Source organism: Cyprinus carpio, chromosome A4, assembly GCF_018340385.1.
Source record: "Cyprinus carpio isolate SPL01 chromosome A4, ASM1834038v1, whole genome shotgun sequence".
In the NCBI taxonomy this organism is placed as follows: Eukaryota; Metazoa; Chordata; class Actinopteri; order Cypriniformes; family Cyprinidae; genus Cyprinus; species Cyprinus carpio.
In genome coordinates, this window is record NC_056575.1 from 28,959,845 (window position 1) to 28,985,574 (window position 25,730).

Genomic DNA, 25,730 nt, shown 5'->3' on the forward strand with positions numbered 1-25,730 from the left:
TTTCCCAATGCGCTGAAGGCAGCGCAGCACCCGACTGAAGCTTTCGAAAGGGAACGTTCCCAGTTTACTTAGCTGTAACCTTGTTCCCTGAGAAAAGCGGATCGAGATGCTGCCGCTGCGTTGCCCGTACTGAACTATGTCCCAGGGACTGCACTCTTCAGGGACAAAATGTCCTGTTGGATTGCAACTGTGGCTTATCTATGTCTAGCCCCGTGTTGCCGGGCAGCGCTCAGATGGATGCGTCATCGAACCGAGGCTCTATTACCGGCCGTGTCAATTCTATATCGCCGTGTTTACACCCATTCTTCAACAGCTGGTCAACGAACAAGACGGGTTCCCAATGCGCTGGAGCAGCGCAGCATCTCGTTCCGCTGTTCTAAGGGACACGGGTACAGCTAAGTAACCGGGAATGTTTACCTTTCAAGGGAAACTTGCGAACTGCTGCGTCCTAGGGGTAGATATGGGGCACAAATAGTAGTGGACACTGATCTTGTGGCAAATGGAGGTGAGAAGAGCTGCTGGTGAGCATTTCAGGTGGGGTCTGTCTGAATGGGTTAAAGAGGGGACTTTTCCCGGTCCCACGCTCATAATGGCGGCGGGACGAGAGCGAGCCTCGGGAGGATGTATGTTATATCTTTACCACTTTCTGCTGATACTGAGGTTAGGACTCTGCTGGGTGTTTTACCCAGGAAAAGCAGGAGATATTTGAGGATGGTGAAGAAGCTGAGGATGAGCCTTCTCAATTCTCCTGCCATGCGTATGCTCAGCTGTTTGATTTATGGATCCGCGCCTCGATGATCGTTAATCTTTCGCGACCATAGCCCTCCACTCAGGTGAGCCCCTTCCATTTCTTTCTGCATGAATCTCCATACAAAGATCGAAAGGAAATGAAAAGAGGCCGTTTTTCTTCTCGCATCCACGGTTTCGGCATAAGAAGGTTTGCCGAACATCGAGGGGCGATGCGCGATAACAGGTATGAGAGGATGCCCCCTGTAGAAAGAGCTTAGCATTCTGCGGGGGAGACATCCTCTCGGAATCTCCCTCCTTGCTATCTAAGCCCCTTCTCGCTTAATTGGCAAGCATACGACAGCAGCAGCATCTAAAGTTTCAACTTATCATGACTTATATATTTTTTCCTTTCACAAACTTATTTATTTTGTTAGCCTGTTTTCATAAATAAATAAATAATAAATAATTTTAAAAACATGCAGCACAAACGAAAATAGGGAGCTTATCGGTTAAAATTTGTTACTGTGGTTAACAGTATTATAATTTTATATACTTGGAACAGAGTTGGCCTAATCTAGGCTACCAGGGTTTTTTTGGTTTTGTTTTTGTTCATTGCATCTGAAAAATGACTTTTTTCAGCAGCACATTAACTTCGCACGCCACCTGCCGCGCGTGTTGCTCACTGTGGACAGATTTAAAAATGTTTGATATACAGTAGGGCTGGTGCAATGATAATCACGATTATCACATTCCACAAATAAAAGTTTTGTTTACATAATAAATATACACCTGTACACATACATATCTTATTATAATAGAATACACCCCACATAAATTATATATATTTAGAAAATTTACCTGTAATACATTTAATATATTTCTATTCTTATATTTTTATATTATATATAATATATTTAATATATAAACATAACATATTCTTCTTAAATATTACATGCATGTGTGGTGTATTTATATATACATAATAAATATACACAGTTATACAAACACTATATTTGTAACAAAACTTTTATTTTGGATGTGCTTATCGTGATTAATCATTTTGACAGCCCTAATTAAAGTTGATGTCTCCACCCATTTTATACAGAATCGTTTCATTTAAAAAAAAAATTGATTATATTGTTAAGTTCTAGTTATATGTTTACACAGTTTCATTTAGGCTATTAACATGCACGTGACATTTACTCCTTTTTAACTTATAAACTCCTTAGATTTAAAGTCCTGTTTATAGTATTGAGGTTTTTAAAAAAAGGTTTAATTGCTTTAAAAGTATTTCTATGAATAATAATATGTATCATGTTTTAATTGCTTAATCATTTCTATGAATTAATAATATGTTATCAGTTTATCTTTGTAGAAAATAGAGTTTGATGCTTTAAGAAAATACTGGAAAAAATAAGGGATGATCCAAATATTCTTCATATTCATGTTTTGCTTCACCCTATTATGTAGTCTACCAATTATTTCCAAAAAAAAAACTAAAATAAATAAATAAAATATAAAAATAATGTCCATTAAACGTGCCATCAGACTGACGTAAATTTTACCATTATCGATTTGTGACCTAAAGGTTATGCTTTAGGAGTGTGAAAATACCTGTGAAATTACAAGGCATTGGGAATTTTAGAGCATAAAACTGAAGGTCTACGACCGTAGCCATAAATCATTTTTTTTTAAAAATGGCCTTAAAGTTTTGACCTAATATTATTTCAAACCAATATAGCCTGTGAATAAACAAAAACATACTTTTCAATGAAAGAACACTGAGAGTGTAGGTGTCTCTGGTTGTTTTGTTTGTACTTTATTTTCAATATAATGAGCTCCAAGTTTCGGAAATAGCCGAACACGTTTTTTTATCTCTCTCTCTCTCTCTTCTCTCTCTCTCTCCGTCTTCTCTCTCCCCTTTAACTCTCTAGTTTAACAGCAATTAATTACCATAAAAATCCATCTTCTTCATGTAGACTGAATTTTTTTGTCTTGCTAATGTTTTGGGCTCATGATGTAAGTTGTATTCGCTCAACTGATTTAGTTAAATCAACTTGTGGACTTTGAAGCTTGTTGCATTTAGCGCGAGTCACATTCGCTTTGAAGCGGGAGCAGCTGATGGAGGACCTTAAAGCCTCCACAAAAGCTACGTTCACAAAAACAATGATTTTCGTAAAACATGATTAATTTATCAATTGATAATTTGTTATTATTATGGTCTTGTGAAACAATAAAATTGCTGCGGTAGTCACCATATGTAACCATTACCCAGTAACATGACAACACAGCGTTCCTTCACAGCCCAAACCACCGAGTTCAAGTTCAGCTGGAGGGGGTTTTGTGGTATTTCTGTATAGCTTGTGGGGGTTGATATAAATTTGTGAATCTCCTTGCTCTTTCATATGGACAGGTTTAGATAGGACGATTGCCTTTGTCTTTTGGTTTAAGGGGCAAGTTTGAAAGAAAGGTTTTTTGATCCACTTCAAATGTTGACTACTAGCGCAATATAGTTTATTGGTTATTATAACTTAATTTCATGAGTTAGTTTGCCATACTCAAAAAAAAAAAAAAAAAAATAAAATAAAAATTAAATAAATAAATTCGCAAACTGTGCGTGAATTTTATTTTGTTTCGTCTAAACAATATTTTTAGACTAGACAAATAATTCTCACAGAATGTACCTTTTATAACCAATATATTGCAAAGAGTCCAGACATCAGTATGGGATTTTTACGTCTAATGTGTTATAGGCTTTTTTAGATTTGGAATACACATGCGTTACAGACAGACCAAAAACAGTTAGGAGTTTTTGGAGACCATTAATATTATTATTATTATTATTATTATTAATTAATATATATATATATATATATTCATATATATATATATATATAGATATATATTTTTTTTTTTTTTTTTTTTTCTAGCCTGCCATTTACAAACGCACAAACCAGAAGCACCAATATCTGTCAGAGAAGGGATGGCCATTTCTCAAAACCTAAAATATCAATTTTTATTAATTTTCGTTTATGTTTTTCAAATAAAAAATCATGTTAAAGCTTCTCTCCTTACGGACCGTTCTGAAGAAGAATTTATGCAAATGCGAATAAAATGCGTTAAAAAAAACTTTAACAGAGATGTCTAGGAGGGTATTTTAATTGGTCTGCCCCCCCACGTAATATGTTTTTTAGTTACTAGTCGTTCATTTGTCCAATTATTCAACTAATCAGAGGTTTATATGAAATAAATATCTATATCCATAATGAGCCTTATATATATTCTCGCTCAAGAACATGCATTAAGTTTGCCACAAAGCACGGCAGAAGTAGCCTAAGATTGTAAAAAAGGACATTTTAATTATTTTTTACTAACAATGTTTTTCTTGTCAGCTGCAAGATGGAATTCAAGTGCTGACTCTCCCACATGAACGCGCCTTTAAAGAGAACTCAACCTTACAGATTACCTAATACTTTAGTCTTTTGAATGGATTCGTTTGAAAGACATTTCAAGCTTCTGTAGATATAATTTCTCCTGTAATGTGAGACCGCACAACAATTTTAAGTTAATTCATGATCAGGAAAAAATTCAAGTGATCTTGAGGTCTCCTCCCTGTCCTGCATGCGCATTAATAATTTTTCACACACACACTTGAATATGAATAATCATTCACATCTTGCATATGCTTACACGTAAATTATTTTTTACATGCAATTATCCAAAATAAAAACCAACAATATTTGTAAAGAAGATAAAACAAATAGAATAATGCTGCTCGTGCACATCAGCATCCACTCCCGCGCCGGGCAAATCGTAGGAGTGACTTTGCACGCAGCACGTTTTAAACACCTGATTAAATGCGGCTGCCAATTTTTTTTTTTTTTTACTGAACATGATATGAATGCAAGAAATAAAGTCTCCCTTTAAAATCACTGAAGTTGTCCTATTAATGAAGCTCTTTTTTTTTAACCTCATTTGCACTTGGTGATTATAATGAGAGAACATTGAGTTTAAAAACGTGAGACTTTTATTAATCATTCCCTTCTTTTAGAATTTCAATGATTAGCTAAATCGTGCAGGTTTTAAATTTATTAGTTTCTTGTTTTAAATCAGGCAAATAATGGAACGAAATTATACAGTTCCTCATGTTTACTACATAAAGAAAATAATTATAAAATACGCAACATTTCTTAAACAGTGTACAGACCAATATTTTCCCAATTTGTCTGTCAAATAAGACAGGTACGAAAACAAAAATGGCATGTTGTTTTTATTAAAGGAAGTTTAAATATAAAATTTAAATATAGTCTACTATATGAGAATATTGACATTTTGCATCACTTAATATCCATGTAGCTAGCTCACTAAAATATGCTACCCCTTTTAATGCTCCGTGCAAAAGTAAGGCCACAATTTATTTTGCATAATATACAAATAATTCTATTATATAAATAATACTGCACACCTATTAAATGTGTCAAATCTAAATATGTGTAATACTGTGTAGCTTAGAGAAAATATAATCACAGGCTCAGAAGCACAGGCTTTGACATTTATCCTGCTTGAATATCGTTCTAAGAATCAATACTTCAATAGACAAACTTTTCATCTGTGAATATTAAATATTTTAACTACAGTGTTTTTTCTTTCATTTCCCTGCCTGCAGCCGTCAAATGTATCATCATCGACGGCAAAACTGACATCTATTTGCGAAAATGTTGCTTTTGATGCGCTTGTTTGATAACTTGTGATTAAAGCACCGCGGCGGCGGTAACGAGCGGCGGTAAAGCAGACGTTGGATGCCCCCTGACTGTATTTTGATCAACAATTTCAAATAAGAGAAAGTGAACAAATACAGTTTGGCCATAATGATTAAAATCGTAATCCGCCCCCAAAAAATCCCATCAGTACAATATCCTAATATTTTATATCATATACAAATTTTATTTAAGAGTTTTTTTAATTTAATATTCTATTTTTATTTAATAAAATTTTATTTAATATTTGAATTTATATTTTATTAATATATTATTTTTATATATTATTGAATTTTTAAAAGTTTGTAAGAACTTGGTCAAGTGTTTATCGTTGTTTTTAAATCATCGTTTTATGAAGTTATGGCCCGAGGGGCGCCCACAAATGTTTGGAAAAATACATTCTAAATCAATTTCCCCAAACCGAATGGGACCACATTGTTACTACCTGCTGTAGACCTAGGTCTGTACAGGATTTTATTCAGAAAACCATCATGTTATGGTTAAGATGTTGATGATAACACATAATCTACCGCCACTAGTGTGTGTATTATTTGTGCGGTTGTAAAATTTAAACTGTCATTGGCTCCCTAATAGTTGAATTCTAAAACCGGAATGAGTTTCTTTGCTGTATGTCCCCACTGACTTCCATAGTCCATATGAAAGCGATAAACGTAGCACACACACCTTTTAACAGTTGTTCATGGTGAAATGAAATGGGAGCACATACAGAGACAGAAATGTACTTTAGTGAGATGTTTTGGGCTGGACTTTGGTCTGGAATTTAATTTTTTACACCTCTAATGTGTACATTGACCTTAAAACAAAAGTGTAAAGAGTGCAGTACCTGATATCCATATTGTGCACAAAAAGGGAATTTTTCCATGGCTAGCTGGCATAAATGATTTTAAATGTGCAACATGGAGGCAAAGAACCACCCAACATTAGCAGAGGGTGGTTCCTTCTGCAGAGTGCATTCAAAGCATTAAAAAAGTAAGTCATCATTTACTCACCCCGGTGTTGTTTTAATGCTGTCGGCCTGTCTTTACTTTTATGGACCAATGACCAAAGGCCAATATCAGGATGTTCATTGATGCATAAAATTTCACATTTCATACTCCCCCAGAACATATTCCCTGTTCGCTAATTTTACTGCCATCATACAAGATGAGAGTGAGAGACCATTTGTTTAAAAGAAAAATCTTCATTTGTGGTCCGCATAAAAGAAAGAGAGTATAAGGACATTCACAGTAATTGCTTTTCATTAGGATCGACTAGTCCTTTATGCACAGCTAGCTGTGGATTATTCCGCTTACTTCCTGTTCTTAATTGGTCAGCAATGTCAACTTAAAGCTATTATTGATGTTTGCAGCACAGTACGTTGAGCGAAGGGTCAACGGGGTTGGTTTGTTTGTTTTTTGTCATGTATGGCTCATTAGATCTACATTCTGTCCGCTTTGAATCAGAACACAGACAATACGAAGTGTGTATTAATTATTATTGAATAAGAATGAATTATCGCATTTATTTGAAATAGTTTTATTTGAGAGAGAAAAGAGCGATGCATGAATTTGCATCTGGTTCAGCATCCCTGCATCTAATGACGAGGCCTGTGAGTTTCTTCGAGTTACCCTTTGGTTGCTGAAAAAAAATAATTTGCATTCAGTTGAAGATTTTATTAATGGTGACAGGCAGTGTTTGACTGTGTTTGTGTTGCTAATAGTTTTTATTCTAAATTATTGCCACAACTTTCCAGCCAATCAAACGTAAATTATTCAGACAGGTTGTTTTAACCTACTTAAGTGTTTTACACATGATGAATACTCTGACGCTCCACCATCTAAATATATGTTAGTAAAACAAGACCATTTGTCAGAGAAACCATCCTGTTTTTATTTCTTTATTTCTAAATATAATAAAACTGAACAACTCAATATCGTCAATGCCTCAAGATTCAACTACAGAAGTCTCTTAAACACATGTTCCTTGTGCCTTATTTCACAGTCGTTATTCGTGCATTCAATTCGCCCTTGTGTCTTGCCTTGTGGACATTTAAACATGTATTTTATAAAACCCTGTCTCCAGTTTTCATTCTACAAAGCTGGATTTCTGCAAGGAAAATAAAAAATAATTATTGAATGTTAAGTCTTTTATTGCCTGTGCATAGCAGGTGAGTTTGTGTGACATACACTTAATACACCTACGCAGCGCAAATTGTCGAGGAATAAATGCGGGCACGTCAACTAACAACATCCAGCCTGTCAAGCAAACGTCTTGTCTCTTGGCTTCTTTGTCAGTGAGCTGATTACAGTATGTTTACTGCTGGCGATGGCATGAATTTCATCTGACAATAATTTTGGTAATTTTGCATCTTGGGCCCTGATTTGAACTTAATATTTGTATTCATTTTTTTCTGGGTTGTTTTGTGTTTTCACACTTGCCTTTTAATACATTTTAATGATAATGTCCGATATACTGTGTAATATTTGGTTTTGATTTTGAGAATTACATCTCACAAATCTTGACTAACTTTTGGGGGTTTTTTCTTTCAAGTTTGTGGTGTGAAGAAGTAGAGTGTGTGTCATAGTACATTAAATGTTAATAAGAGGGTGTTCTGTGGTTTTCTGTGTCTTTTGCAACCATTCTGATTACATGGTCAAACTTACTAAGTAACCTTCATTTAAACATTTTTGCATAAATACAATGAACATTTACAATAAACATTTTTATACTACTTGGTGATGATCATAATTACTTAAAATAGTATAGATAATAGTGATTAAAACTGACGTTTTCACAAAGCACTAGACAGCTGTTGCAGATGGTGTTTGAATAGCTGAAAGCTTTAGGTAGCTGATAGAAAAACAACCTAAAGTCAAAAACAGTAGATGTCTGCTACAAATGAAGTCTAAAAGTGTGTTTTTTTTGTTTTTATCCTATCTTGCCAGTTATGTATTATCTTTTCGTTGTACATTTATGAATCACGGGATGTCTGCCTCTAGAATGAATTTTGATAACAGATCCAAATTATTTATAGCAAAGAAATAATTTGTTCTTTTTTTGTTAAATTTATGTTTTTCTCACAAACGACCACATAGCAAAACAAATCTTTAAAAGAAAATTGCAATTAACTGATGGTGTATGACGTTGCATACTAAAAACGCACACACCCCAAACACCCCACTGCGACATGTTCTGGTATGAATTTCCGGGCTAGTGAGGTTGTAGTTACGTTGCCAGTAACTAGTTCCTGAATACCAAATTATTACGATAGAGGACCTGTCTGGACGTTTGTGTTATCCTGTTACATTACTGGGACCAGATTGACGACGTTGTGAGTTAGTAATGGGATGGTAATGGAATTACGAGCTATGACTTTGTGGGGTAACCAGTGACGGTGCGACACCGGGCTAGGGGGGGGGCTAAGCCCCGTCAAATTTTGAATAGCCCCGGTTTAGCCCCTTTCTTTATGAAGGACTCTGACATCAAATCATTTATTTTCGTCGCACACCCCACTATTGGTCTAGCCCCCCTTAGTACTGGCGAGAAAAAATTCTGCGCCGTCCTGGTGGTAACGTTATCTTTGGTAATCACGAAATTACAAGAAATTTAAACGTTTATGTAACTATTATGTTGTTTTTGTTTGTAGCATATAAAGTTCGCATTATCCATATATGCTCCCTTTTCTTGTAACGCCGATAGAATCCATGGCATGACCGTCATCGTAGATTATGTTAATTCCACGAACCTTCTAAGCATTGATTTCTACTTGCGGGCATTCACATCAAGTCGCCTTTTTAGTTAGTTTAGGGCCTATTTTCATTCATTCAATGTCAAAGAATAGCTATCTACGTATTGTCTTGCATTCTGTAACGTTAGTAAACATTGCAAATACATCGGGTTGCAACACTAATACCGACGCAGATTTTTAACTTTTGTCTGGTGTTACGATCAGACTTTTTTTTTTAACACAGTCACATCTGTATGTTATAGCCTATGATACACCCGTGATCACTAGATTTTAATGTTGTTTCAGCACCAAAATTGTAGGATGTTGCTGTTATGCCTTTTGCCTTTGCGTGAGTCATCACTTTTTGCCGACATGCAAAGGCATAGTACAGTACTTACAAATAGAGTCAATCAAGTTTCAATTATTTTTTTTACTGTAAATTAATTTTCACATACTAAAACATCTAACTGCCAGATTTCCAGGTCCTAACTATGCTTAATTTGTCTGGAACAATCAACATCTTTTATGGAATTATATTTGCTTCAAAAAAGAACGTAACTTTTAAAACTGATGTACTTTTCAGAAACTATCAAAAATATGCCATTACAAAAGAAGAAAAAACACATGAAAATGGAAAAAATTAACTTCAGTCGCACAAATTAACAGGCTCTTTAAAATATGCTTCATTCTTTGTTGATGGTTTTTTCAAAGATTTGTTTTCGCTAATCATGATTCTGAATGCTGCCACAGATTTCGCTTACCTTCGCAGTTTTTTCTTTTGGTGTTTTGACACAAACCGTCTCGTGGGGGCGGGCTTATCAGTGATCTACTCTGATTGGATAGTGATCTTTTGAATGGACAGGTGCTTCTCTGGACCTGGAAGTAAGACTTCACCTCAGTGGCGCACAATATTGGAAAAGCTTCTCGCAGTGAAACCAGGCCTGGCACATTCCTAAGAAATTAACGGTTAGTTCAAGATGTGTTAGATTATTCAGATTAATAGACAGTGATGTTCATTTTCTTTTGTAGATTAGCTTTCGACACATTGGAACATAAATTTTTATTTCAGGCTCGATGAAAAATTGGCTTTTGGCGATGCTTTTTGCAGATGGTCAGTGCTTTACAGAAAACGGAAACACTCTATCAATTAAGTAATGGCACTTCACCTAGAGTCTTTTAAACGAGGAGTTCGCAAGATGTCAGTTTCCCCTTACCTGTTTTTCTAATTGCCCACATTTCTTACACCCATATAAACAATTTCATTAAGGCTATCACAATTGGTAAACACTAAATAAAAATTGTCAATTAGCGGATGATACAGCTTTATTCTTGAATGATTCATCACAATTAAATTGGCTTTGGGTATTCTTTTTCTTTAGTTCTATTTTGTATTCTTTAATTGTTCTTTTTGTTTTTGTTTTTTGTGGTTATATTATGTGATGTATGTTTATACTTTTGTATGTTTTTTTCCCTGGATTAATTAAAAAAAAAGCCTCTCGCGGTGATTTCGCTCATATGCAATCTCGTGCTTGTATTACTAATATGCAAATAATTTTGACCTTCGATCGTCTCGTCTGTTAAAGATGAGTCTCTTGTCCTCAAGGCAGCTTAAAGTAGCTTGTGGTTACTGAATGAACAATAACCCCGCAACGAACTGCTGCACACTGAACATAATAAAACTTGTATCAATGTTATGTTACTACTTCAGTAACGTACAACTTACTTTCATCTGCCTTGAAGGACAACGGATGAGGAAGATGATGCCTCTCCGTGTCTCTCCTGAGAGCTCATCTTTACAGACTGAGATGATCGAAGGTCAAATATTATTTTACATATTAGTAAACAAAGCACGCCGTATTGCATACCAATCACTGCGAGAGCTTTTCCAATATGCTCGCCACTGAGTGAGCGTCTTTATTTCCAGTCAAGAGAACCTGTCCATCAAAATCTCATATCCAATCAGATAGATCACTGTTTTAAGCCCGCCCCCACGAGAGGTTTGTGTCAAAACACCAACAAAAAATTGTGAAGGCGCCAATCTGTGCAATGCCTTCAGAATCCACGATCAGCGAAAACGAATCTTTTGAAACCAACAAAGAATGAGCATCGTTGAAGATCCTTTAAATTTGTGGCGACTGAGTTCATTTTTTTTATTTTATTGTTTCTTCCTTCTGTTGTATTGCAATTTTGATATTGTGAAAAAGGTACGTTCAGTTTTTTAATACATTTACGTTGATAGTTTTTTAAGCAAATATTAATCCATACTTAAAGTCATTTTTCTTCAGTTTCACACTCTAGCGAATTAAGGTCTTTTGCACCTTTGTAGGGCAAACTGATCAACATCCCACCCCTCTCCTGTGAGCCCATGGTTTGTTCTGATGTGTATTCATAGCCAGTGATAAACGGACTTTCAAAATATAATAAAATAAAAACGTGCGTTATGCATGAAAAATAATTGTCGGCGTTTGTGTTGGAATGAAGTTCTGGACAGCCACTATTCAAAATCTATTTTCTCAGTATTCATCTATTTACCACGTATTCAAAATGTTCTTACTCATAATGGGTGGGGTGGTTCATTTGGATGTTTGTGGGTGATCCATGGTCAATGGTCTGTCTCATAGGATAAGTTTCATTTAAAATTTTCACAAATATTCATGGTAATTAATATGTGTTCTCTATATAATGTTTCATTATATATATTTAAAAATGTCTTTGGTAAACGTGTGTTATATTTTATATGTAATTTCAGAGTTATGGAACAGTATTTCTAAACTGCGTAGGCATTGTTAATTTATAGTCCTTGTTGTAGATGGGACTTCTTCTCTGAACAATGGTATATAAGAGAGTCCTGTGCACTCTGCCAACATGGACTATTTGAATTTTCTTTCTGAGACTCCCTGGTCACTCTCCCCCTTCCTCCTTTTTGTTCCTTTTTTTTTTTTTCACCGCAGACTTAGAACTCTTACAGGTTTTATTCACTGCCGATACTTTGATACTTTAATCTTTATACTTTGATCAGACATATGGTTTATGTTTTGATTATATAGATGGGTTCAAGCCCTCATAAACTGGACTTTTTATTAAAATGTACACCATACATTTGACTTGTTTTGATTCTCTATATTCGAAGATGGTTATTATTATCAAGAGTTTGTTTCCAAGTTACGATTTTGTAGTTTCTGTTTCTCTATATTCTTTTTATAATTTACATATTATTGCACCTTGACCGTCTGACTTGATTCGATTTGCATCACATTATTAATGCGATAACCGCTTAACTTCCCCCAACCCTAATAATATTATATATAATACCCACACACACACACAAACTGTTTTGTTTATCAGAATCTGTGTGATATGAGCAAGTAGAGACAGGTGATGTTTTATGGTTTTACTGCAACGAAAACAAGGCTTTGAAAGGAATGACAATATGTCTATTGCACTAATAAAAAAAGAATATTTTTTTATTAAGATGATATAGATGATAGATTAATATTTATATCATAAATTCATGCATGAATAGTAACTGTAGCAAGACAAACGATATGAGGCTAGTAACATACATTAATGCACTTTTGTAATTTGAAATTTGCACACTTTCAAATTTTACTCATGATGGCAGCAAAGGACATATGCTGATTTCAATTAATATAATATGACTGTGCAGAGAACATTTGGGTTTACTGCAGATGTTAATAGCATATCCGGTAGGTTGTAATGTACTGCTACTGCCCTTGTTCACTTTTCATCAATATTAATAGCGTCATATTGTTTGTGAACTCTTTTTTTTAATCCTAAAAAGATACACAATCAAAATAACGAATAAGACTAACAATAACAATTGTGTTTCTGCCACTTTCTTAAATGTTTTTGCTGAGAGTTAGGAACTTCTATGCAGTAAGATCTATTATGTCTTGCGAAAAGATAAATACAGCACCTTTACCACTTTAAACGCTTGAAAAATGAACTAGAGAAACTTGAGCACTAAAACAGTGATCACAACCATGTATCGTTCTTCAGGCCTTTGTTTTGTGGAACCAAAGCAATAGAACTTCCATCTCTGTACTCTGTACCTGGCAATATGGCAAAGAAAGCCTTTGTCTCGTGTTGAAAAGCTTCCCTACAAGGCCATCACGTGTCGCCTATTTGTGTAAAAAAAGTGGCAAATTAGAACCCATCACAGACTGCACAATGGACATGATTTTAAAATCAAAACATTTCCGTCACTTCTGAGATCAATTATTCTTTCTCAAAGTCTGCCAGATCAACTTTGTCAAGATGAGTATTATAATTGTAATTTTTGTATTGGCACTAACCTACACACGTAGTTTGAACCTTCCAGGAACCTTTTTGATGCACATATGAGACCTATTGTTCCACTGTGCCCCTTTCCATCCATTTCCACCCCGTCTCCACAACGATCAACCAGCACCCGCACTTATTTACACAGTATTGCTGTAAAAAGACGCGTGTCTGCCCACAGTCTAATTTTCCTCCTGCATTTATCTCGGTTTTAAATATAAAAAATAAATATGTAGCACTGAGTACCTCATAACTCTTGCCTGATATACTCTCTCCGTCATATTCATAGGTGCAGCGGTGATTATTTACAATCCACTGTGCCACCCACTGTCCAGTCCATGGCTCTGCACACACGGGGTCTGCACGTGGGTTTAGAACGAACAGCATCTGGGAACCACAAGGTTTATGGGGTTACTCCAGCCCAAAGCATGTTTTTCCACTGTCGGGCCAAAAACAGACATACTCTATGTCAGGGCCATTCGCTTTTCCACTTCACTTCGGGGGGCTTGTGCGGGCCTAGTGGGGCAAATGCGATCAGCAGATTAATTGCTTTGTGGAGACTTAATATAAAATTCTTTCATTCTAAAGAAATTTGAATGCAACATATGGAGGTTTTTCAATATTTTTTTCTTCTGGATATATGTTCGCCCTTGGGACTTTATGGACTAACTGACTTATGTGTATTTCCTGTGATTACAAATAATAGAACCGCTGCGACTGACAAGTTTGTTTGTTCTTCTTTTTATGTGAAATGATGATTTTAGTTTGATTTGTATCATTGATGTGCATTTCTGAACAAATTAATAAATTAGTGTCCCACCCTAAATATTTGATCATAATCATTTGTACATGAAATATCTGGTCCCACCAGCTTGTAGCTTGGCTCGCTCTGGCCAAACAGTGGAAAAGCAGGTAATGTAGCTTTTAAGAGTAGCTTTCTCTAATCTTGACATACATTCTGTTGTCCTTAGCATAAGATAAAGTGCACTTTTATATCTTTATATTTTTGTTTTCTAAATTAACTGTCCTTTCAATTCTCTGTGCTTATCAGTTTCATTCATTGTTAACCATTGCATTATTTTAGATTCCCTTAGATGGGATCAGTACAGAATGAAACTGTCAAATCAGCTGCATAAAGATGTTCATGTGCCTTAAAAAATGTGAAGATTTTGGATATTGTAATTAACTTTGAAAGCTTGGACTAGGCATATTAAAAATTATAATCCCTGATCTATTGCAAAGTATATGTAAAGTAACAGCGTTTGCATACGTTTGGAGCCCTGGTCTGCACCACTTGGAGATCTTGACTCCTGCGCCCTGGTATGGTCTCCTTCCACGGGCTCACACAATTGCCGACTCCTATCCTAGTGTAGGACAAGCATTTGTCATTCACTCACAGGGTTTAACTAGGCATGTTTCACGACATGTTCCAAAGGAGCCATGCAGACCTCATGGTATTTACACACACTGTTTTTCGGTGTGCAATTGTTACCTTGTGTGGTGTGAAGAGGACATGGTGTTTTTTTGGGGCATTTATACTCGCAGGCAGAGGGGTGTGGCGAGCCGCCACCAGGCGAGCATGAGGTCCTTACAGACGGTGACTCTACCTTCAAGATTTTGCACTCACTCGCCCATTTCCTGCTCAGGTAGCACACAGGTAAAAGCGCTCCACTGCCTCCAGACACCCCACAGCCTCGGGGAATGGCTTCAATAATCCACCACATTTATTTTCACCGCCTGGCTGGCTGTGTCGTGGGTACTGCTCCCTTGGCATGGTTGTTCTGAAGATCTGCAGCCTTTAGAGGGCCACATCCATTTTTAATTGAGAGTCTCCACTTCCGTGAAACATAGTCCTTAAAACCTTTCTCACAAGTTCTCTGATTTTCCATGACCAGTAATATTTCACCATGCTAAAACAGCTTCCTTTTCAATGGGCAAACATGACGCACAAATAATCAATCTGGTCAGTGTATATTTTTGAACCACTACTGGCTCAGCAACTGTCTTTGGGAGTCTGGACCAGCGCTTGCGAAAAATATCCAGAATGTTGTGTTTGTCCTCCAAATGCCAGTGCCCATCATCATGTGGTCAAAATTCTTGAGATAAATTGAAATGATTGTCCTCCTGTGAACTGAGCTCCAACTTTAGATATATAGTGGTGTGGGTTATTGTACATTTCTAAGTTGTAAAATGTAATGTTTGTTGATGATAGCGAACATTTCTGAAGTCACATTGCTGGGGTTTCATCACAAAGATTTGTGTCCACTGGATGTTAGTCCTCACAGATTCAACTATGTCTTTTGTGTAGTCTTTAAGCTCTTTGATACTAGATAAATTTGTTTGTCAGATCAGGGACAGGTTTATAGATCATAGACCATTGATTTCACCTCAAGAGCTGCAGAGTCCAATAATATTTTGATGCTTTCTTCACAAGCTGGACATGAACCATCTTATTGCACTTGCAAAATACTTGTGTGGTGTCCTTGATGGTTTACATGCTCCATTGTTACCATTCACATCTGAACAGGAGTGCTTCACCACAAAAATTTCCTTCTAAGGAAGAAATTAAATTCTCTGGGAGTGTTAATAGGGTATCCTGCTAATTGAAAGCTCAGTATTATATCCGCCACATCTGTTTTGTAGCATATCTGATGTTTGTACAGCATGAATAAAATGTAATTGCTGGTAACTTCAGCAACCAAATCTGTGGAGGCAGCTCATTCTGTCATCATTCCCCACTGAGTGGTAATGGTCAGATTTAATAATTCTTTTTGCATAACTGTAAGTTGAACATTGTCCTTAATGTTTGATCAACTGTATAGCCCTTTTCTTGATAAATTATGTGAACAACTGTTGTTTCTTAACATCATTTTATTGACCGTCCAAGGTAAACTCATTTTTTTAGCATCGTTTTAGTGGTAATTACTACCCATTTGAACTACCAGTGGAACTTGCCTCCAAATGATGCTAATATCTGAAGCTAGTTTTCCACTACTGAGAATCGTTTGTCACGGGCCAAGTTTAACAGTGCGTCCCTTGTAAGAAGCCCATTTCTCAAGTCACCAGCCACTCAATCAAGGCATCCTGCATGGCCTTGATAAAGTGTTTGGGCAGTAGTGTGACTGCTCCTTTATGCCTTTACTTCTCCATTATAGCCCTTCAATGTTGTAACTATATCGCCGTGTTTACACCCATTATTCACAGCTGGTCAGAACAGACGTTTCCACATGCGCTGGACCAGCGCAGCATCTCGTTCCGCTGTCCTCGGGAACAAGGTTACAGCAATTAACCGGGAATGTTTCCCTTTCAAAGGAACGTCGAACTGCTGCGTCCTCTAGGTCGCTATGGGGAACACCTCGTCGTGACCATGATCTTGTGGCACTGGAGGAGAATGAGCTGCTGGTGAGAATTTCAGGTGGGGTCTGTCTGAATGGTTTTAAAGAGGACTTTTCCCTTTCCCACGCTCATACTGGCTGCGACGAGAGAGAGCCTCGGGAGATGATGTTATATCTTTAACACTTTCTGCTACTGAGGTTAGTGCTCTGCTGGGTTTTTGACCCATGAAAGCATGAGATATTTGAGGATGGGGAAGAAGCTGAGGCTGAGCCTTCTCAATTCCCCTGCCCTGCGTATGTAGAGCTGTTTGATTTATGGATCCGCGCCTCGATGATCGTTAATCTTTCGCGACCATAGCCCTCCACTCAGGTGAGCCCCTTCCATTTCTTTCTGCCTGAATCTCCATACAAAGATCTAAAGGAATAAAAAGAGGCCGTTTTTCTTCTCGCATCATCGGTTTCGCATAAGAGTTTTGCCGAACATCGAGGTCGATGCGCGAAAACGGCTATGAGAGGATGCCCCCTGTAGAAGAGCTTAGCATTCTGCGGGGGAGACATCCTCTCGGAATCTCCCTCCTTGCTATCTAAGCCCCTTCTCGCTTAATTGGCAAGCATACGACAGCAGCAGCATCTAAAGTTTCAACTTATCATGACTTATATATTTTTTCCTTTCACAAACTTATTTATTTTGTTAGCCTGTTTTCATAAATAAATAAATAATAAATAATTTTAAAAACATGCAGCACAAACGAAAATAGGGAGCTTATCGGTTAAAATTTGTTACTGTGGTTAACAGTATTATAATTTTATATACTTGGAACAGAGTTGGCCTAATCTAGGCTACCAGGGTTTTTTTGGTTTTGTTTTTGTTCATTGCATCTGAAAAATGACTTTTTTCAGCAGCACATTAACTTCGCACGCCACCTGCCGCGCGTGTTGCTCACTGTGGACAGATTTAAAAATGTTTGATATACAGTAGGGCTGGTGCAATGATAATCACGATTATCACATTCCACAAATAAAAGTTTTGTTTACATAATAAATATACACCTGTACACATACATATCTTATTATAATAGAATACACCCCACATAAATTATATATATTTAGAAAATTTACCTGTAATACATTTAATATATTTCTATTCTTATATTTTTATATTATATATAATATATTTAATATATAAACATAACATATTCTTCTTAAATATTACATGCATGTGTGGTGTATTTATATATACATAATAAATATACACAGTTATACAAACACTATATTTGTAACAAAACTTTTATTTTGGATGTGCTTATCGTGATTAATCATTTTGACAGCCCTAATTAAAGTTGATGTCTCCACCCATTTTATACAGAATCGTTTCATTTAAAAAAAAAATTGATTATATTGTTAAGTTCTAGTTATATGTTTACACAGTTTCATTTAGGCTATTAACATGCACGTGACATTTACTCCTTTTTAACTTATAAACTCCTTAGATTTAAAGTCCTGTTTATAGTATTGAGGTTTTTAAAAAAAGGTTTAATTGCTTTAAAAGTATTTCTATGAATAATAATATGTATCATGTTTTAATTGCTTAATCATTTCTATGAATTAATAATATGTTATCAGTTTATCTTTGTAGAAAATAGAGTTTGATGCTTTAAGAAAATACTGGAAAAAATAAGGGATGATCCAAATATTCTTCATATTCATGTTTTGCTTCACCCTATTATGTAGTCTACCAATTATTTCCAAAAAAAAAACTAAAATAAATAAATAAAATATAAAAATAATGTCCATTAAACGTGCCATCAGACTGACGTAAATTTTACCATTATCGATTTGTGACCTAAAGGTTATGCTTTAGGAGTGTGAAAATACCTGTGAAATTACAAGGCATTGGGAATTTTAGAGCATAAAACTGAAGGTCTACGACCGTAGCCATAAATCATTTTTTTTTAAAAATGGCCTTAAAGTTTTGACCTAATATTATTTCAAACCAATATAGCCTGTGAATAAACAAAAACATACTTTTCAATGAAAGAACACTGAGAGTGTAGGTGTCTCTGGTTGTTTTGTTTGTACTTTATTTTCAATATAATGAGCTCCAAGTTTCGGAAATAGCCGAACACGTTTTTTTATCTCTCTCTCTCTCTCTTCTCTCTCTCTCTCCGTCTTCTCTCTCCCCTTTAACTCTCTAGTTTAACAGCAATTAATTACCATAAAAATCCATCTTCTTCATGTAGACTGAATTTTTTTGTCTTGCTAATGTTTTGGGCTCATGATGTAAGTTGTATTCGCTCAACTGATTTAGTTAAATCAACTTGTGGACTTTGAAGCTTGTTGCATTTAGCGCGAGTCACATTCGCTTTGAAGCGGGAGCAGCTGATGGAGGACCTTAAAGCCTCCACAAAAGCTACGTTCACAAAAACAATGATTTTCGTAAAACATGATTAATTTATCAATTGATAATTTGTTATTATTATGGTCTTGTGAAACAATAAAATTGCTGCGGTAGTCACCATATGTAACCATTACCCAGTAACATGACAACACAGCGTTCCTTCACAGCCCAAACCACCGAGTTCAAGTTCAGCTGGAGGGGGTTTTGTGGTATTTCTGTATAGCTTGTGGGGGTTGATATAAATTTGTGAATCTCCTTGCTCTTTCATATGGACAGGTTTAGATAGGACGATTGCCTTTGTCTTTTGGTTTAAGGGGCAAGTTTGAAAGAAAGGGTTTTTGATCCACTTCAAATGTTGACTACTAGCGCAATATAGTTTATTGGTTATTATAACTTAATTTCATGAGTTAGTTTGCCATACTCAAAAAAAAAAAAAAAAAAATAAAATAAAAATTAAATAAATAAATTCGCAAACTGTTGCGTGAATTTTATTTTGTTTCGTCTAAACAATATTTTTAGACTAGACAAATAATTCTCACAGAATGTACCTTTTATAACCAATATATTGCAAAGAGTCCAGACATCAGTATGGGATTTTTACGTCTAATGTGTTATAGGCTTTTTTAGATTTGGAATACACATGCGTTACAGACAGACCAAAAACAGTTAGGAGTTTTTGGAGACCATTAAATATTATTATTATTATTATTATTATTATTAATTATATTAATATATATATTCATATATATATATATATATAGATATATATTTTTTTTTTTTTTTTTTTTTCTAGCCTGCCATTTACAAACGCACAAACCAGAAGCACCAATATCTGTCAGAGAAGGGATGGCCATTTCTCAAAACCTAAAATATCAATTTTTATTAATTTTCGTTTATGTTTTTCAAATAAAAAATCATGTTAAAGCTTCTCTCCTTACGGACCGTTCTGAAGAAGAATTTATGCAAATGCGAATAAAATGCGTTAAAAAAAACTTTAACAGAGATGTCTAGGAGGGTATTTTAATTGGTCTGCCCCCCCACGTAATATGTTTTTTAGTTACTAGTCGTTCATTTGTCCAATTATTCAACTAATCAGAGGTTTATATGAAATAAATATCTATATCCATAATGAGCCTTATATATATTCTCGCTCAAGAACATGCATTAAGTTTGCCACAAAGCACGGCAGAAGTAGCCTAAGATTGTAAAAAAGGACATTTTAATTATTTTTTACTAACAATGTTTTTCTTGTCAGCTGCAAGATGGAATTCAAGTGCTGACTCTCCCACATGAACGCGCCTTTAAAGAGAACTCAACCTTACAGATTACCTAATACTTTAGTCTTTTGAATGGATTCGTTTGAAAGACATTTCAAGCTTCTGTAGATATAATTTCTCCTGTAATGTGAGACCGCACAACAATTTTAAGTTAATTCATGATCAGGAAAAAATTCAACTGATCTAGAGGGCGCCTCCCTGTCCTGCATGCGCATTAATAATTTTCACACACACACTTGAATATGAATAATCATTCACATCTTGCATATGCTTACACGTAAATTATTTTTTACATGCAATTATCCAAAATAAAAACCAACAATATTTGTAAAGAAGATAAAACAAATAGAATAATGCTGCTCGTGCACATCAGCATCCACTCCCGCGCCGGGCAAATCGTAGGAGTGACTTTGCACGCAGCACGTTTTAAACACCTGATTAAATGCGGCTGCCAATTTTTTTTTTTTTTTACTGAACATGATATGAATGCAAGAAATAAAGTCTCCCTTTAAAATCACTGAAGTTGTCCTATTAATGAAGCTCTTTTTTTTTAACCTCATTTGCACTTGGTGATTATAATGAGAGAACATTGAGTTTAAAAACGTGAGACTTTTATTAATCATTCCCTTCTTTTAGAATTTCAATGATTAGCTAAATCGTGCAGGTTTTAAATTTATTAGTTTCTTGTTTTAAATCAGGCAAATAATGGAACGAAATTATACAGTTCCTCATGTTTACTACATAAAGAAAATAATTATAAAATACGCAACATTTCTTAAACAGTGTACAGACCAATATTTTCCCAATTTGTCTGTCAAATAAGACAGGTACGAAAACAAAAATGGCATGTTGTTTTTATTAAAGGAAGTTTAAATATAAAATTTAAATATAGTCTACTATATGAGAATATTGACATTTTGCATCACTTAATATCCATGTAGCTAGCTCACTAAAATATGCTACCCCTTTTAATGCTCCGTGCAAAAGTAAGGCCACAATTTATTTTGCATAATATACAAATAATTCTATTATATAAATAATACTGCACACCTATTAAATGTGTCAAATCTAAATATGTGTAATACTGTGTAGCTTAGAGAAAATATAATCACAGGCTCAGGAGCACAGGCTTTGACATTTATCCTGCTTGAATATCGTTCTAAGAATCAATACTTCAATAGACAAACTTTTCATCTGTGAATATTATATATTTTAACTACAGTTTTTTATTTTATTTTCCCCTGCCTGCAGCCGTCAAATGTATCATCATCGACGGCAAAACTGACATCTATTTGCGAAAATGTTGCTTTTGATGCGCTTGTTTGATAACTTGTGATTAAAGCACCGCGGCGGCGGTAACGAGCGGCGGTAAAGCAGACGTTGGATGCCCCCTGACTGTATTTTGATCAACAATTTCAAATAAGAGAAAGTGAACAAATACAGTTTGGCCATAATGATTAAAATCGTAATCCGCCCCCAAAAAATCCCATCAGTACAATCCTAATATTTTATATCATATACAAATTTTATTTAAGAGTTTTTTTAATTTAATATTCTATTTTTATTTAATAAAATTTTATTTAATATTTGAATTTATATTTTATTAATATATTATTTTTATATATTATTGAATTTTTAAAAGTTTGTAAGAACTTGGTCAAGTGTTTATCGTTGTTTTTAAATCATCGTTTTATGAAGTTATGGCCCGAGGGGCGCCCACAAATGTTTGGAAAAATACATTCTAAATCAATTTCCCCAAACCGAATGGGACCACATTGTTACTACCTGCTGTAGACCTAGGTCTGTACAGGATTTTATTCAGAAAACCATCATGTTATGGTTAAGATGTTGATGATAACACATAATCTACCGCCACTAGTGTGTGTATTATTTGTGCGGTTGTAAAATTTAAACTGTCATTGGCTCCCTAATAGTTGAATTCTAAAACCGGAATGAGTTTCTTTGCTGTATGTCCCCACTGACTTCCATAGTCCATATGAAAGCGATAAACGTAGCACACACACCTTTTAACAGTTGTTCATGGTGAAATGAAATGGGAGCACATACAGAGACAGAAATGTACTTTAGTGAGATGTTTTGGGCTGGACTTTGGTCTGGAATTTAATTTTTTACACCTCTAATGTGTACATTGACCTTAAAACAAAAGTGTAAAGAGTGCAGTACCTGATATCCATATTGTGCACAAAAAGGGAATTTTTCCATGGCTAGCTGGCATAAATGATTTTAAATGTGCAACATGGAGGCAAAGAACCACCCAACATGAAGCAGAGGGTGGTTCCTTCTGCAGAGTGCATTCAAAGCATTAAAAAAGTAAGTCATCATTTACTCACCCCGGTGTTGTTTTAATGCTGTCGGCCTGTCTTTACTTTTATGGACCAATGACCAAAGGCCAATATCAGGATGTTCATTGATGCATAAAATTTCACATTTCATACTCCCCCAGAACATATTCCCTGTTCGCTAATTTTACTGCCATCATACAAGATGAGAGTGAGAGACCATTTGTTTAAAAGAAAAATCTTCATTTGTGGTCCGCATAAAAGAAAGAGAGTATAAGGACATTCACAGTAATTGCTTTTCATTAGGATCGACTAGTCCTTTATGCACAGCTAGCTGTGGATTATTCCGCTTACTTCCTGTTCTTAATTGGTCAGCAATGTCAACTTAAAGCTATTATTGATGTTTGCAGCACAGTACGTTGAGCGAAGGGTCAACGGGGTTGGTTTGTTTGTTTTTTGTCATGTATGGCTCATTAGATCTACATTCTGTCCGCTTTGAATCAGAACACAGACAATACGAAGTGTGTATTAATTATTATTGAATAAGAATGAATTATCGCATTTATTTGAAATAGTTTTATTTGAGAGAGAAAAGAGCGATGCATGAATTTGCATCTGGTTCAGCATCCCTGCATCTAATGACGAGGCCTGTGAGTTTCTTCGAGTTACCCTTTGGTTGCTGAAAAAAAATAATTTGCATTCAGTTGAAGATTTTATTAATGGTGACAGGCAGTGTTTGACTGTGTTTGTGTTGCTAATAGTTTTTATTCTAAATTATTGCCACAACTTTCCAGCCAATCAAACGTAAATTATTCAGACAGGTTGTTTTAACCTACTTAAGTGTTTTACACATGATGAATACTCTGACGCTCCACCATCTAAATATATGTTAGTAAAACAAGACCATTTGTCAGAGAAACCATCCTGTTTTTATTTCTTTATTTCTAAATATAATAAAACTGAACAACTCAATATCGTCAATGCCTCAAGATTCAACTACAGAAGTCTCTTAAACACATGTTCCTTGTGCCTTATTTCACAGTCGTTATTCGTGCATTCAATTCGCCCTTGTGTCTTGCCTTGTGGACATTTAAACATGTATTTTATAAAACCCTGTCTCCAGTTTTCATTCTACAAAGCTGGATTTCTGCAAGGAAAATAAAAAATAATTATTGAATGTTAAGTCTTTTATTGCCTGTGCATAGCAGGTGAGTTTGTGTGACATACACTTAATACACCTACGCAGCGCAAATTGTCGAGGAATAAATGCGGGCACGTCAACTAACAACATCCAGCCTGTCAAGCAAACGTCTTGTCTCTTGGCTTCTTTGTCAGTGAGCTGATTACAGTATGTTTACTGCTGGCGATGGCATGAATTTCATCTGACAATAATTTTGGTAATTTTGCATCTTGGGCCCTGATTTGAACTTAATATTTGTATTCATTTTTTTCTGGGTTGTTTTGTGTTTTCACACTTGCCTTTTAATACATTTTAATGATAATGTCCGATATACTGTGTAATATTTGGTTTTGATTTTGAGAATTACATCTCACAAATCTTGACTAACTTTTGGGGGTTTTTTCTTTCAAGTTTGTGGTGTGAAGAAGTAGAGTGTGTGTCATAGTACATTAAATGTTAATAAGAGGGTGTTCTGTGGTTTTCTGTGTCTTTTGCAACCATTCTGATTACATGGTCAAACTTACTAAGTAACCTTCATTTAAACATTTTTGCATAAATACAATGAACATTTACAATAAACATTTTTATACTACTTGGTGATGATCATAATTACTTAAAATAGTATAGATAATAGTGATTAAAACTGACGTTTTCACAAAGCACTAGACAGCTGTTGCAGATGGTGTTTGAATAGCTGAAAGCTTTAGGTAGCTGATAGAAAAACAACCTAAAGTCAAAAACAGTAGATGTCTGCTACAAATGAAGTCTAAAAGTGTGTTTTTTTTGTTTTTATCCTATCTTGCCAGTTATGTATTATCTTTTCGTTGTACATTTATGAATCACGGGATGTCTGCCTCTAGAATGAATTTTGATAACAGATCCAAATTATTTATAGCAAAGAAATAATTTGTTCTTTTTTTGTTAAATTTATGTTTTTCTCACAAACGACCACATAGCAAAACAAATCTTTAAAAGAAAATTGCAATTAACTGATGGTGTATGACGTTGCATACTAAAAACGCACACACCCCAAACACCCCACTGCGACATGTTCTGGTATGAATTTCCGGGCTAGTGAGGTTGTAGTTACGTTGCCAGTAACTAGTTCCTGAATACCAAATTATTACGATAGAGGACCTGTCTGGACGTTTGTGTTATCCTGTTACATTACTGGGACCAGATTGACGACGTTGTGAGTTAGTAATGGGATGGTAATGGAATTACGAGCTATGACTTTGTGGGGTAACCAGTGACGGTGCGACACCGGGCTAGGGGGGGGGCTAAGCCCCGTCAAATTTTGAATAGCCCCGGTTTAGCCCCTTTCTTTATGAAGGACTCTGACATCAAATCATTTATTTTCGTCGCACACCCCACTATTGGTCTAGCCCCCCTTAGTACTGGCGAGAAAAAATTCTGCGCCGTCCTGGTGGTAACGTTATCTTTGGTAATCACGAAATTACAAGAAATTTAAACGTTTATGTAACTATTATGTTGTTTTTGTTTGTAGCATATAAAGTTCGCATTATCCATATATGCTCCCTTTTCTTGTAACGCCGATAGAATCCATGGCATGACCGTCATCGTAGATTATGTTAATTCCACGAACCTTCTAAGCATTGATTTCTACTTGCGGGCATTCACATCAAGTCGCCTTTTTAGTTAGTTTAGGGCCTATTTTCATTCATTCAATGTCAAAGAATAGCTATCTACGTATTGTCTTGCATT